Here is a 14,307-nt window from a genome sequence, read left to right as displayed (position 1 = left end):
ATAATGAGAACGTGTCTTAATCGAGTCTCGAATGCAGTGTGGGAGGATATCAAGAGAATCAAACTAAGAATCAGAAAATCGATGTTCTCCACCCGATTCTGCCCTTTTGTAAACTTTAACGTAAAAGGTTGGTAGTAGCAGCACTTGAAAGAGCTGTGTAGACAGTCACGGGCGTTTAGTTATCTTAGAGGTATTCCCCATCATTAAAACTCCATTAAGGAGGCTCCCAGCCAACTAATGGTCAGGTCCCGAGGTAAAGAACTGAAGGATGATAATCCTGTTGTAAATTGAACCGAGAAGGAAATGCTTTCCTATGGTAAAGCCAGGATGGGAACCAAATAAAAGCCAGAACTCTAAAACCCTAATTCTTGATGTCATGGCTAATACTAACTCTTGAACCGTTGAGTACGAAGGTGCAGTACGTGGTAACTAAGTTTCTCCACTAGGGTAATAGGATGAGATACTTAGGAATAGCATCCTACAGACTGGCTTTGTGCATGAAACATGTCCAGTTTTCAAGATCCTGGCATTAGATTAGCCTATTTTGTTGTACAACAACGCTGCCTCAATGTTCAGCCAAAGCGGATGTTGAAACTCGTCATTAGATAGAGTTTCGGCTTCTATTTCCCCAATTTTCGATTTCACACACCCATGTTATGCTTGTCTCCTATCATTTCAGAAAATCCCAAATTGCCAATCGTAATTGCATAATTCTTTTTGAACACGCTGTCAAAACTAGAGGCTTAAATCTAAAAATTCAAGTCCTTTCAATTGATTGGTTTGGGGAATTTGCTCGCTGGATTTGGCCCAAGATTGGATTGAAGTCGTTGATTATCTTAATAGTATACTTAAATCTGAACCACACAGCTTCATTACTTTTGATTCACGCTAGGAAATGATTATGTCGGAACTGGAAACCGTAAAGCTAGAAATTGTACAATAATAGAAATACCACTTAAGCTGTGAGTGGCAAAGGCAGACTTGAACCTTGCTGAAACCTCAAGCCAACAACCAGCGGCATTTCTTTTGTCTCCAAATCTCTTTTCTCTTAAAAATCAGTGAGCTGCACGGAACTCCATCCGCCAAAGAGATATCAGGTGCACGCATTTGGAAGTGCACGTATGCTTTTCCGCAAACAGACAACAGGTCAGGCTAATGAGAAGTGTTCGCCTGAGGAATTCATCACGTTTTAATAGGTTTGTCATCTTGACGTGAGGGATCACGTTAGTCGTCATTTCCCACAAAGGTGAATCCCTGCACTGGACAGCGGTTTTGCATTTTAACGCTTGATGAATGAAAATTCCACCGCCGGCGTCTACTCCTGCCCCCTACTATCATTTAGGACATACATTTAGCCGGGCTCAATTTTGCAGAGAATTTTTTTTTTTTTTAATGCCAAGACCAGGAGAAAAGTTAACTTCTAGCTGTGTGAACTGAAGTCAGTTCGTGCCACTGGGTCTTGCTTTTCTGATTTGTCAAATGGGGGCTTTGTGTGGAGAAAGTCTGGCAATTTCATGCAGATAGAAAGCGATAAGAGAAGAGAGCTAGACCAGCTGTTTAAGCAATTTGGAAAAGCGCGAGGTATTTTCTCTCATTATTGGAAATGAGACATTTTTGTGTCGGATGAGGATAATCCATACTGTTTAATGTATAGATTTCTATATTGTGAAGTAAGTCCAGGTTACATTTGAATTTTCTTTTTCTTTAAGCCTAAAGACCACATGCCTTTATTTTTTTGTTCTGTTGATTTTAGTCCGTGTTTCAACTCCTCCGGGTTTGAGCTCAGGATGCCAGTGCCCTATGGGCACCCACCTCATTTCCTGCCCACCTGCTACTTCTTCTCTTGGGTCCTATCTACAGCATCTGGGGCCACATGCCCTTCTCTTCCTTGATTTTCTCTCTGATTATGCTGAAGTATGTCTAGAAACAAACTTCTAAGACAGACTATATAGAAAGTTAAGTATTGGAGCCTTTTACTGTCTCAAAATGTACTTATTTGGTACTCACCCTTGTCTTAGGTCAAAGGTTCAGTGTTGATTTCACGATACTCCCTTGTTGTAATCTCTGGGAAACTTCTCTGAGTTTCTGTTTCAATCTTTCAATTAATTGTCTAACTTGAGGGGCGCCTGGGTGGCTCAGTCGGTTAAGCATCCGACTTCGGCTCGGGTCATGATCTCACGGTCCGTGGGTTCGAGCCCCGCGTCGGGCTCTGTGCTGACAGCTCAGAGCCTGGAGCCTGTTTCAGATTCTGTGTCTCCCTCTCTCTGACCCTCCCTCGTTCATGCTCTGTCTCTCTCTGTCTCAAAAATAAATAAACGTTAATTGTCTAATTTGACCAATCATAGTTTAAATTTGTTATTTTTCCCATAGCATATATTTCTGTTGTTGTTGCTGTTGTCGTTGTTGTTGTTGTTGTTGTTGTTTTTCTTCTTTTTCTTCTTCTTCTTCCTATATTCTCAAATCTGAAGGTAATAGAATGTTTTCTGTTTTCAGTTTGTGCTTTTTTTTAACTTTATTTATTTTGAGAGAAAATAGACAGATGAGCGGGGGAGGGGCAGGGAGAGAGTGAGCGAGAGAGGGAGAGAGAGATTGAGAGAGAATGAGAATCCCAAGCAGGCCCCACGCTGTCAGCACCGAGCCCGATGCAGGGCTCAATCACACGAACCATGAGATCGTGACCTGAGCGGAAATCAAGAGTCGGATGCTTAACCGACTGGGCCACCCGGGCACCCCTCTGTTTGTGTTTTTATATGTCTTCCTGAGTCATCTTTTTTTTCATGTTGGTTCCTCTTTCACATTACTTTTTTCCTCACAGGTCTGTGGATCCATTCGTGATTCGTTTTATTTTGGACCAAAGAACTCGATTGACCGTTCTAGGCAAGAGCTGCAGTTTTCTCTGCTCAAGGACAAGTAGGTCCTTCTCAGGATAAGTCTGCCTTTGGAAGAAGATCTCTGTCTGGGAAGACTGTGCCCACCGGCAGCACGGGCTTCCGTTCGGGTAGGTAGCGAGTCTGGTCCAGCCGATGGGTCCTTCCAAACGCTGGAGTAAGAAAGACTTTGTTCTGAGCTTGCCGTCACCGCGCTCTGAATGTTGATGTTACTAACAGATGACACTTAGGCTGTTCTAAGTATTTCAAACAGAATAATTATTTAATTCTCAAAACAACTATGTGAGGTAGTGCTATAATTATCCCCCGTCTTACAGATGAAGACAGTGAAGCACAGATAGTTAAGGAAATCGTTCAAGGTTGTAAGGAATAGACCTGAGCTTTAAATCCAGCCAGGCTAGCTCTGGAGCCTGTGCCCTTGACTGTTACATCTCCTGCCTTAAGAAAAATCCGTTGGTATTCTCACAAGAAGAAATCTTGAGTTTTATGGGTCAAGACCATGCTGCCTTGCTGCGAATCCCCCTTCTCCCAGAACCTCTTCTCCTTCATGCCCCTTTGACACCTTGCCAACTTAAAGCTGAGCTTTCTGAGTATCGCCAAGGGCGAAATCTCTCCCTTCTCCAGTCCACCTGTGTGGGGACGCCATTGGTGCCATCTCCTATTGGCATCACCTCTACCCTGCTCTCAGCATGTTCCATTCACCCCCACACTGTTCCCTAGCTCTCGTCTGTGATGACTCCTCCACTCTCTCAGCTCTTTTGCGTTTATTCTCTCTTGCACGATGCTCTAATTTTATTAGCTTCCCGTTAAAGACGAGCCATCCCACCCCGTTCAGTTAACCAGGTTTGATGAAATCAACTTAAACCCAACGTTTGGCCCTTACTTACATATTTATCTGTTCACATGATTTAAAAACAACCTGTGTCAATTAACACCACGACATTATTATTCTAAACTAGTAATTAGCTTTGATTAACCCGTGCTAGTCTAGTGATAAAGACAGGAATGTAGTTTATTGTTTCCAATACACCTAGACTTCAAGATGTGCTTTGATACATCTAGAAGCCTAGGCATAATAACACGTCTGAAGACACTTGTAATTTTATTCGGAAAGGGTCATACTGTAAAATCGTATTCAATTTCAACTCGTTCCTTCCCTAATTTTTGAATACCGACTGTGGACCCAAACACTGCGCGAGTCTTAGGATCTCACACGGGAGAAATTCTCTGCCTTTTAAAGCCCCTTAATTTTTTGTCACAAAGCTTCATGATATGTCTATTTCTCAGGTTTTAGAGAGAAGTTCTACAAATATAATAAAAGCTAATATTTTAAAGTTTAAACTTTCCTATTATTACTTAAAAATGAACCAGTGAAGTCAGTCCTTAGACATTTCAAGTCACTGAGTATTATTTTCTCCTAAGAGGGAAGGATCAGTAGAACCGTAGCCAGAAACTTTACTGAAAGTCAATGCCACCTCTTTGCACTTATCAGGGCCAATCTTGCTCTGCATATTTTTGTGGTATTCGCCATGCATTGTTAACGGTGATTGTCATGTAATTAAATCACTGCTCATCACAAGAGCCTGTTTTTATGCTGAGATAAGCATCAGAAGCCTGATGCAGGACCCCCAGATCAATAAAGATGTTCCCAGTAGGATTACAAAGAGGCTGGGGTTGAGCAGGGCAGCAGAATTAATTAGGAATGATTTCTCTTTTTCTTTCTACTTTCAATATATTTTTTAATTGTTTTTCCATGTTCAATGGACTATGCCCCCCTCTTTTTTTTTTTTTTTTTAATTCTACACTGATGCTCAGACACTTCTGTCCTGAGATCTGTGAAGGCTGAGCTCTTAATCTTTCTCACTTTTGAGTCATATCCGCAACTGACTTTAGTCCCACTTATCTCTGAGTTTCATCGTTTGGAAAGAAACTTTGGAAGAGAGGCGGCCATCCAGTTTCAGAAAGCTCTTTGAACATTAAAATACAAGCTTTGAACTGCAGGTGGATTTCTTGTTTTAGTTGGCATGCTCTTGAGAAAATGTGACATCAAGTTTTTAGAAGTATTAGTGTATTCTACAATGAGACGCAACTCAAATCAAATGTGAATTTTATGTTTATTTATTTTTAATTTTTTAAAAAATCTTTATTTATTTTTGAGACAGAGACAGCGTGTGAGCAGGGGAGGAGCAGAGAGAGGGGGAGACACAGAATTCAAAGCAGGCTCCAGACCCTGGGCTGTCAGCACAGAGCCTGACACGGGGCTGGAACTCACGAACCGCGACATCATGACCTGAACCGAAGTCGGACACTCAGCCGACTGAGCCACCCGGGCGCCCCTCAAACGTGAATTTTTTTAAAAAAAGAAAACTCCCTCGTCTTCCATTTGCTGCGTGGGACACCTCCTTGGCGAGTGACATGTGAAAGTACCAGGAACGTGAAGGCTCATTTTTTTTTTTTTTTTTTTAGACTGGAAACGTCGTCTTCTAGCAATAGGTATGTCCCAATGCAGACGGGGATGCCGTAACAATGAGAGCTCCTGTATTCCTAATTTCAAGGATTATTAAAATTCCTGGCTGCAGCAAGGGAGACCAGAAAATCAGCAACGCCGCAGCTGCAGGAGGTAGGATTAGTGGGGAAAGAGAGGCGATGGTTTCCAAAGGGTGAAAGGTGATGGGAATATTTCCAGGAATTGAGAAATCTATTACACAGAAGAGGAGAAAAGAAGGAAATAATCAGATATTTCAGAACACAGGAGAGAAAGTGATCAATTAATGGTGACCCCCCCAATGCCCTGATGGTAAGATTCTATTGTCAGGTGGACATGGTCACAGATGGGCCTTGACAGAGCAATAGATGGGTCGAGTGGGGACTTTGATGCTTCTTATATATCCTCTGGTCTTCAATAATTAAATCACGTGTACATTCTCCCAATCAACCCACACTGAGTGCCCACTCGCAGGGGTTGATAGCATTTAAGGGGGCTATAGCACCCCCTTTGCCATCTGACCAAGGGATAGATGCAGGAGTCAAACAAATGGAGGTGAAAATGTTTTTGTATTACTGCTGCTGAACAATTGAGGCTAAGTTTCTGAATACTGAACCCCAGAATTAAATAGTCAGACCCAGGGGCACCCGGGCGGCTCAGTCGGTTGAGCGTCTGACTTCGGCTCAGGTCACGATCTCCCGGTTCATGGGTTGGAGCCCCGCGTCGGGCTCTGTGCTGACAGCTCGGAGCCTGGAGCCTGCTTCTGGTTCTGTGTCTCCCTCTCTGCTCCTCCCCTGCTCACACGCTGTCTCTCTCTCAAAAATAGATAAAGATTAAAAGAGTGTTGGATGCCAGAGCCCTCCCCACATGGGGGTATTGTCTGATCCTGTAAGACTCAGGGCAGAAAGGAGCAGAGCCAAAGGCCCACTCGGTGTAGACAGGCAGATCCCAAAGAGAAAGAGGAAGTAGATCCGAGTGGCTAGATCTCCTTCTTCCTCCCTGGGGAGGCATGTTGATAAAGGTGCTGGAGGGAAGTCAGGAGGGTTACTCCAACAGAGCTCTCCTCAGGGCAATGAAGTGGACTGGGGCAAAGGACCGTTCCCATTGACTAGGTGAGACACACATCTAGATACCTGCCAGGCCGGAACCAGATGTATAGTTCATGCCTTCCAAGAGCTTTCAGTCCAGTATGGCGAAAGGAGCAGTGCGCAAACAATAGTAATACATGTGAGCAATTTTCTTTTCCAACACGCAGGGCGTGTTGGACAACGTGGACAATAGCTGGCCCCAACCTAGCTTTTATTTATTTATTTATTTAAAAAAAATTTTTTTAACATTTATTTATTTTTGAGACACAGAGAGACAGAGCATGAATGGGGGAGGGTCAGAGAGAGAGAGAGGGAGACACAGAATCTGAAAGAGGCTCCAGGCTCTGAGCTGTCAGCACAAAGCCCGACGCGGGGCTTGAACTCACGAACTGCGAGATCATGACCTGAGCCGAAGTCGGACGCTTAACCGACTGAGCCACCCAGGCGCCCCCCCAACCTAGCTCTTAGAAGTATATAATAATACTGTTCCAGAAATACGGTCAATTGCACTCAAAATGTCCTACCCTGGAATCCTTAATACGCACACCTGCTTTGATCTGAAATCGCCTTTTCTCCTCTCTCTTGCCCTCTCTCTCCCAGTAACAACCATTCATTTTCAGCGCTTTCCCCACATTGCACCTCTCTAAGGCATATTTTTGGAGCCTCGCCACGATGCGTTACCTTTCCTGCTTTTTTTCTTTATTAAAACTTTTTCTTTAATGTTTATTTATTTATTTTGAGAGATAGAGAGCAAGCAGGGGAGGGGCAGAGAGAGAGGGAGACAGAATCCCCAGCAGGCTGCGTGCCGTCAGCACAGAGCCCGATGTGGGGCTCGAACCCATGAACCGTGAGATCATGGCCTGAGCGGAAACCAAGAGTTGGATGCTTAACCAACTGAGCCACCCAGGCGCCCCTACCTTTCCTGCTTTGATGCCTACACGTCCTTGGTTCCTCTGCAATGACTCCATATTGTATCAGAAGAATGCATAGGCTCAGCTCAACTCTTCTTGAATGGAGACATCCTCGTCCCCAAATGTCTGGGGCACCCGGGTGGCTCAGATGGTTAAGCATCCAAGTCTTGATTTCGGCTCAGATCATGATCTTAGGATTGTGAGATTGGGTCCCACGCTGGGCATGGAGTGTGCTGAAGGCTCTCTCTCTCTCTCTGTCTTGGTCTCTGCACTTCCCTCTAAAATAAAATAAAATAAAATAAAATAAAATAAAATAAAATAAAATAATAAAATAAAAATAAATGTCTTCTAACATCTAACACGGAGGCTTTGCAGGTGGACATGTAGAAGGGATGTTAAGTTAAATGGAGAGAAGCTAAGCTCCCCTCCATTGATGACCGGTCAGGCTTTTACTATCTTCTCAATTCGCGCTGGGTGCTGAGATATCCCCACACCCAAAGAAGGAAGCATCGAACCACACACTTGTGCAACTTCCCCAAGCCCTATGGCTATAGTGCCTTCATTTCTCCACACAGACCTGCAAGGGCCATTTACCATTTCAAGGTATTTAAATCTAGAAGGTGGCAGATGTGTTGTCCAAGGGAATTCGGGTTTTCTGAAAAGTTCCAGAGGAATAAGGAATGCCATTATTTGCTCCCTGCCGTCGTCGCGCCATCCCTACATTTTGTATTTTTCATAAAACAAAACCTTTTCCCTTCGCAGTAGAAGCTCTGAGTGACCTTCGTGCTGTTTATTGCCTTCCTGGCTGTATTAAAACTCCAAGCTGTGCCGTGGGATTTCTAAAGGACATGGGCCTCAAACCTGCCAACCTATCAATTTAGCGGGGAGAAAAAAATAAACATGAGTGTGCCTCTCACATGCCTGAGATTGTGTTTGTGACTAACCTTCAGCACAGACCACACTGTTCTCTAAGAGAGACCTATTCTCGGAGAGTTTAGATCAACTTTCCCCCGCCCCTAGCCATCTTAGACCTTACCCCCGCTTGCTTTCGTCCCTCAAGATGGGATTGTCCCTTCTCTGTCCACAAGTAGCTCTTCTCTCCAAGGACGGTGATATAATGTCTAAAGCAAACCACGCCAGCCCACGAGTCCCCAGTAGTGGCTTGGGAGGTGACTCTCAGTGTAATGAGGTCCCGAAGAAAATTATGCGACAGAGTATACCCTTGGCAACCCTCCAATTTCATATCTGATGCTCTCCACGGGCAATCAGTTTCTTGGTTTTTGTTTGTTTGTTTGTTTATGAGGATTTGGGGCTTTTAAAATTTGATGAATCGAAAAAATACCCTCCCTGGCTCTTTCTTCTGCTTATGGAGTGTTACTCTCTATTGACCTTAGGCAAGAGACCCAACCAGGACCGGAAGTTTCCTAGGTTTCAGATATAGGCATTGAAGAGAGCTGTTAGATTTTTATCTCAGTTTGCCAGGCTGAAAGGGGCTCCTGGCAGCTATCTTGTCAGCCTGCAGAATCAAATCCAATAGACATGACACTAGGAGATGGGAGGGAGCTATTAGGACCCCCTGGGACCAAAGCAAGGCTCACCCCCAGATATCCCCGTTATCCGATTCAATCATTTCCCCCTCTGCATAATGTACATCGTGTTGGGATTCTGTCACTATGACATGAATCTTGACTAATGCAGAGGATAATGCAAAAGTGCTTTCTCCTGCTAATTTACAGATCTTTGATTACATATAATACTGAGCATTAATTCGTGCTTCCTGGATATTTCCATTTCTTCCTTAATAATTTCTTCCTGGTCTTCGCCCATATTTGACAATTTTCTTTTTTGTTTTGTAATAGCTTTGTATATACTTAGAGTATTAGTCTCTTTTCTGTCATATGTGTAGCAAATATTTTTTTCCCCAATTGTCATGTTTTTTGACTTTGATAGGTTTTCTTGGCGAATAAATGTTTCTTTTTTTCTCTTCTGCATTCTGCCTTTGGCATTATGCTTTAAAAAGTCCTTCCTAATTCAACATTGTTTTTCAAGTGAGCAGGCAGAATAAAATTTGAAAATCAATACTTGGAATAAGCATTCAGAAAAGGAAATAAAAATTATGATACCTTTTAAAATAGCAACCAAAGCCCTAAAGTGCCTGGGTTTTACCTAATAAAGAATAAGCAAGCTTGTATGAAGAAAACCCTAACAGAATTGGAAGACACACAAAAAAATAAAGGTTAGATTAAAGAAAGAGGTATTCTTCGATGGGAAAATTTAATAAGAAACTTAAGATGAGTTCATATCTACTTAAGGGATATAAATGGTGGGTGTTTTCTTTTTTGTTTCTAAGTTTATTTTGAGGGGGAAGAGGCAGAGAGAGAGGGAGAGAGAGAATCCCAAGCAGGCTCCATGCTGTCAGCACAGAGGCTGATGCGGTGATCAATCTCAGGAATCATGAGATCAGGACCTGAACTGAAACTGAGTCAGATGCTTAAACAACTGAGCCACCCAGCTGACCCTTTCTTCTTCTTCTTTTTTTTAAGTTTATTTATTTATTTTGAGAGACAGAGAGAGAAAGAGAGAGAGGGAAATGGTAGGTGTTTTTTGTTGTTGTTCTTTTAACATTTATTCATTCTTGAGAGACAGAGAGACAGAGCATGAGTCGGGGAGGGGCAGACAGAGAGGGAGACACAGAACCCGAAGCAGGCTCCAGGCTCTGAGCTGTCAGCACAGAGCCCCATGCGGGGCTTGAACCCACAGACTGCAAGATCATGACCTGAGTGGAAGTCAGACGCTTAACCAACTGAGCCACCCAGGCGCCCCTAAGTGGTAGGTGTTTTTGAAAGGGCTTCTCACCGTGTTAGCATTTCAGATGCTCACTAACCCTAAGGGGGAATGCTATTAACAACATCAGAGTGGATGCTGGGTGGGGTTGGAGTGTATGAAGCCAGAGAAGTAGAATGGGAATGAGGACAGGGAGAAAAAAAAAAAAAAATGGGAGAATGTGTTTTTACAGACTGATGGATGACAGTCATGAACTAAGGAGTATTTTTATTTCATGTTTGTCCCTGATGTCCAACAGCGAGGAAAGCATAAAGTGAAGTAAAACAAAACGAAAAAAAAAATCAACCTATATTATCTTCTAGTACTTTTAATGTTTTATTTTTATTTGGCAGAAATTGTGAGTGAAGTACAGACCTTATCAGGTTTTCTCTCCCCCTAAAATTATTTAGCCAATTGCTGAAATACATTTTATGAATAATTCCTTCTTCCCCACTGTTTTAAAATGCCAAGTGTATTTTATAATAATATACATATGGATCTGTTTCTGTCTTTTTTGTTTGTTTGTTTGTAATGATCAGTCTGTCTTTTCTTACACCAGAGAAAAACTTTAAGAGAGATCAGCTTTATACAGGTCTTTTGGCTTCCCGTTCGATCAATCACCAATTCTCACTCATTCTACCTTCTACACGTCTGTCAAACCCTTCAGTTTCCCATTTCCGGCGCCCTCACTCTGCTGAGCTCACCACCGAGTCGCCCTGTGTGCATTTCCCACACAACAGAAAATAATACACTCCTTAAACCATTCATTTTATTGCGTCACCTTCCCTGCTCAGGACCCTTAGGGAGACTTTCACTGCACTCAGATAAAATCTATTCCGTGTTGCATGGTCTGCATGTGGCCCCGGTTGTTTCTCTCCCCCCCTTAACCCTACGTCTTTCTCTGGAGTTCCATTGTTTTGTTGATGCTGGACTCCTTTTGTTTCTTGATTGTGCCAAGATCTTTTCATTGCAGCCCTTTCAAACCTGCATTCTTTCTCCTAGGAATTCTTGTTCTCTTTCCATCCTTCTTTAAAAAAAAAAAATATATATATATATATATGTATATATATATAAACATATATATATGTATATATACATATATATATATATTATTTTGAGAGAAAGAAAGAACAAGCAGCAGAGGGGCAGAGAGAGAGGGAGAGAGAATTCCAAGCAGGTTCCTCACTGACAGCGCAGAGCCCGATGCGGGGCTCGAACTCAATGACTGCGAGATCGTGACCTGAACTGAAGTCGGACACTTAACCAACTGAGCCACCCAGGTGCCCCAGTGTCATCACTTTTTAATCTCTCTCTCCTTCACTAGGCCATAAGCTCCTTGAAGGCCGGGCCATGTCTGTTCTGTCTCGATCTGCCACAAGCAAAATGCACACAGTAGGTCTTCAAGTATCTACTGAATGAATGGTGAGCATCGGGTTGGTCATGTTATTCCCTATCCTTCTTTATTTTATTTTATTTTATTTTATTTTATTTTATTTTATTTTATTTTATTTTATTTTTAACGTTTATTTATTTTTGGGACAGAGAGAGACAGAGCATGAATGGGGGAGGGGCAGAGAGAGAGGGAGACAGAATCGGAAGCAGGCTCCAGGCTCCGAGCCATCAGCCCAGAGCCCGACGCGGGGCTCGAACTCACGGACCGTGAGATCGTGACCTGAGCCGAAGTCGGATGCCCAACCGACTGAGCCACCCAGGCGCCCCTATCCTTCTTCATTTTAAACAGTTCCAGGCTATCTGTCCCAGCTTCTTCTTCTACCTAAACGTTCAGAAGATTTTTTTTTCCATGCTCGAAAATATCCTACTGCGATTTCATTATATTCGTAAACTATTTGTGGATGATTTACAATCTTTGCGATACTAATCTGTCAATATGTGAACATGACATAATATTTTACAGCTTTAACCTTTTTTTTTTACTGTTTATTTACTTTTGAGAGACAGAGAGAGACAGAGCACGAGTGAGGGAGGGACAGAGAGAGAGGGACACACAGAATCTGAAGCAGGCTCCAGGCTGAGCTGTCAGCACAGAGCCCAGTGTGGGGCTCGAACCCATGAACTACGAAATCATGAGCTGAGCCGAGGTTGGATGCTTAACCGATTGAGCCACCCAGGTGCCCCTATAGTATTGTTTTTTACCTCATATGAATTCTACTCAGTTCCTATGAGGATTATTTACACTTTATTTTATATTTTTGGTTGCAACTGGGTGCAATCTTTTTGGAAAGGAGGGATCCTTTTCTTATTCTGTTTTCAAAGTAGATACATTTTTAATACAGGATCTTGCTGGTATTTTCTATGTTTTTAAAATGTATTTAAATCAAGCGTTTGTTCTAATTACTTTAATAGATCTCACTAACTTTTCTAGGTAGGCAGTCATGTAATCTATGGGCAACTTATTCTTTTAATTTCTTTTAATATTTATTTCTTTTTGGGAGAGAGACAGAGACAGAGAGTGAGCAGAGGAGGGGCAGAGAGAGAAGGAGACACAGGATCTGAAGCAGGCCCCAGGCCCTGAGCTGTCAGCACAGAGCCCCACGTGGGGCCCGAACTCACAAACCACGAGATCATGACCTGAGGGGAAGTCAGACACCTAACTGACTGAGCCACCCAGGCGCCCCCGGGGCAACTTATTCTTTATCCCTTTCATTATTAGAACTATTATTGCATTTTCATATTTTATCTCATCAGTTATTATTTACACAATAATTTTAAATAATAATAATCAAATGAGAAAATTTCATTATGTTTGTCATCCCAAAGAGAATTTATTTGTTCACCATTAAGCATGATGCAGTTACTACTGTGGCATAGATTAATTTTCATGCTAAAAAGCAATTTTTAGAGGCGCCTGGGTGGCTCAGTCAGTTAAGCATCTGATTCTTTATTTCAGCTTAGGCCCCACAACCGGGTGGAACCTGCTTGGGATTCTCTGTGTCTCTCTCTCTCTCTGTCCCTCTGCACCTCCCCCCATCTCTCTCTCTCAAAATAAATAAATAAACATTGAAAAAGCAATTTGTGGGGCGCCTGGGTGGCGCAGTCGGTTAAGCGTCCGACTTCAGCCAGGTCACGATCTCGCGGTCCGGGAGTTCGAGCCCCGCGTCGGGCTCTGGGCTGATGGCTCAGAGCCTGGAGCCTGTTTCCGATTCTGTGTCTCCCTCTCTCTCTGCCCCTCCCCCGTTCATGCTCTGTCTCTCTCTGTCCCAAAAATAAAATAAACGTTGAAAAAAAAAATTAAAAAAAAAAAGAAAAAGCAATTTGTATCCCTTTTACAAAGAAATTTTGTATAAAAATGGTATTCAATTTTATTAAAGGTGCTTGAATCCTCAATACAAGAATTAGAAAGAACATGATTTGGGGGCTTGAGTGTTCCAATCTGAGCAACCTCATGGACATCTTTTCTCTGATGACGATGTCGGGATCCACACAGAACACCACTGGCTATTAGCTTCGCTGACTTTTCCTGGCCTGCAAACCAAGTTCACTGGTGCATCGGACGCTTTGCCGCATGCTGGTCTCTTCATTATGTTTTTCCTCTGATTTGGCTACGATTTAGGAAAGGGTCGCACCTCAGATGTTCGTTTTGCAAATAAGGTGGCTGAAGGAAAAAAAAAAAGTGATGTCAAGTCTCACATTTCGGAGATACTTGGGCTTCTTCTTCTTCACTCTGAGATAGAAATGTATCTTCCAATTTGCTCGGCCCTCTAAGCTCCTGCAACATTAAATGTGAACGTTTCCGTGAAAAGTAAGTGATTTTTTTTTTTTTTTTTTTTTGCTGGCTTTGTGTTCCTCTTTGTTAATCTGCTCATGTGGCCAAAAATTACACAGAAAATTATTGCGAGAGCTACAGCTCTTGGAGCATTTTTGTCCCAGGGAATGGATTCCCTTTTCTTCCTTAAGATGAAGAGTATTGAGTGTGTGTGTGTGTGTGTGTGTGTGTGTGAGTGTGTGCGTGTCTGTAGATGCATTTTGAAGCAAAAACTAAATCACAAGAGCCATCCCACAAAAGCCATCCTGCCAGGGTCCACAGTTGCATGGACCCACCTCTCTCTCCTCCCCCCACCCCACCTCTCTCTCCTCCCCCCACCCACCTCATC

At 42.9% G+C, this 14,307-nt stretch overlaps 1 long non-coding RNA gene across 1 annotated transcript; it reads left to right on the top strand.

Moving 5' to 3' along the window:
• Window positions 1-5,325: 5,325 nt before the first annotated feature.
• On the top strand, window positions 5,326-13,949 carry LOC124517393 (uncharacterized). Its single transcript, XR_006963437.1, has 3 exons — window positions 5,326-5,508; window positions 11,520-11,617; window positions 13,525-13,949. It is a non-coding gene; the product is annotated as an uncharacterized LOC124517393 (long non-coding RNA).
• Window positions 13,950-14,307: the final 358 nt, after the last annotated feature.

This window comes from Lynx rufus, unplaced genomic scaffold, assembly GCF_022079265.1.
Source record: "Lynx rufus isolate CCGP_SWC_20201006 ecotype Redwood Valley unplaced genomic scaffold, mLynRuf1.p SCAF_21, whole genome shotgun sequence".
NCBI classification, from domain to species: Eukaryota; Metazoa; Chordata; class Mammalia; order Carnivora; family Felidae; genus Lynx; species Lynx rufus.
Note: the sequence above shows the minus strand (reverse complement) of the source record. Positions and strands in the feature narration are given on the sequence as shown.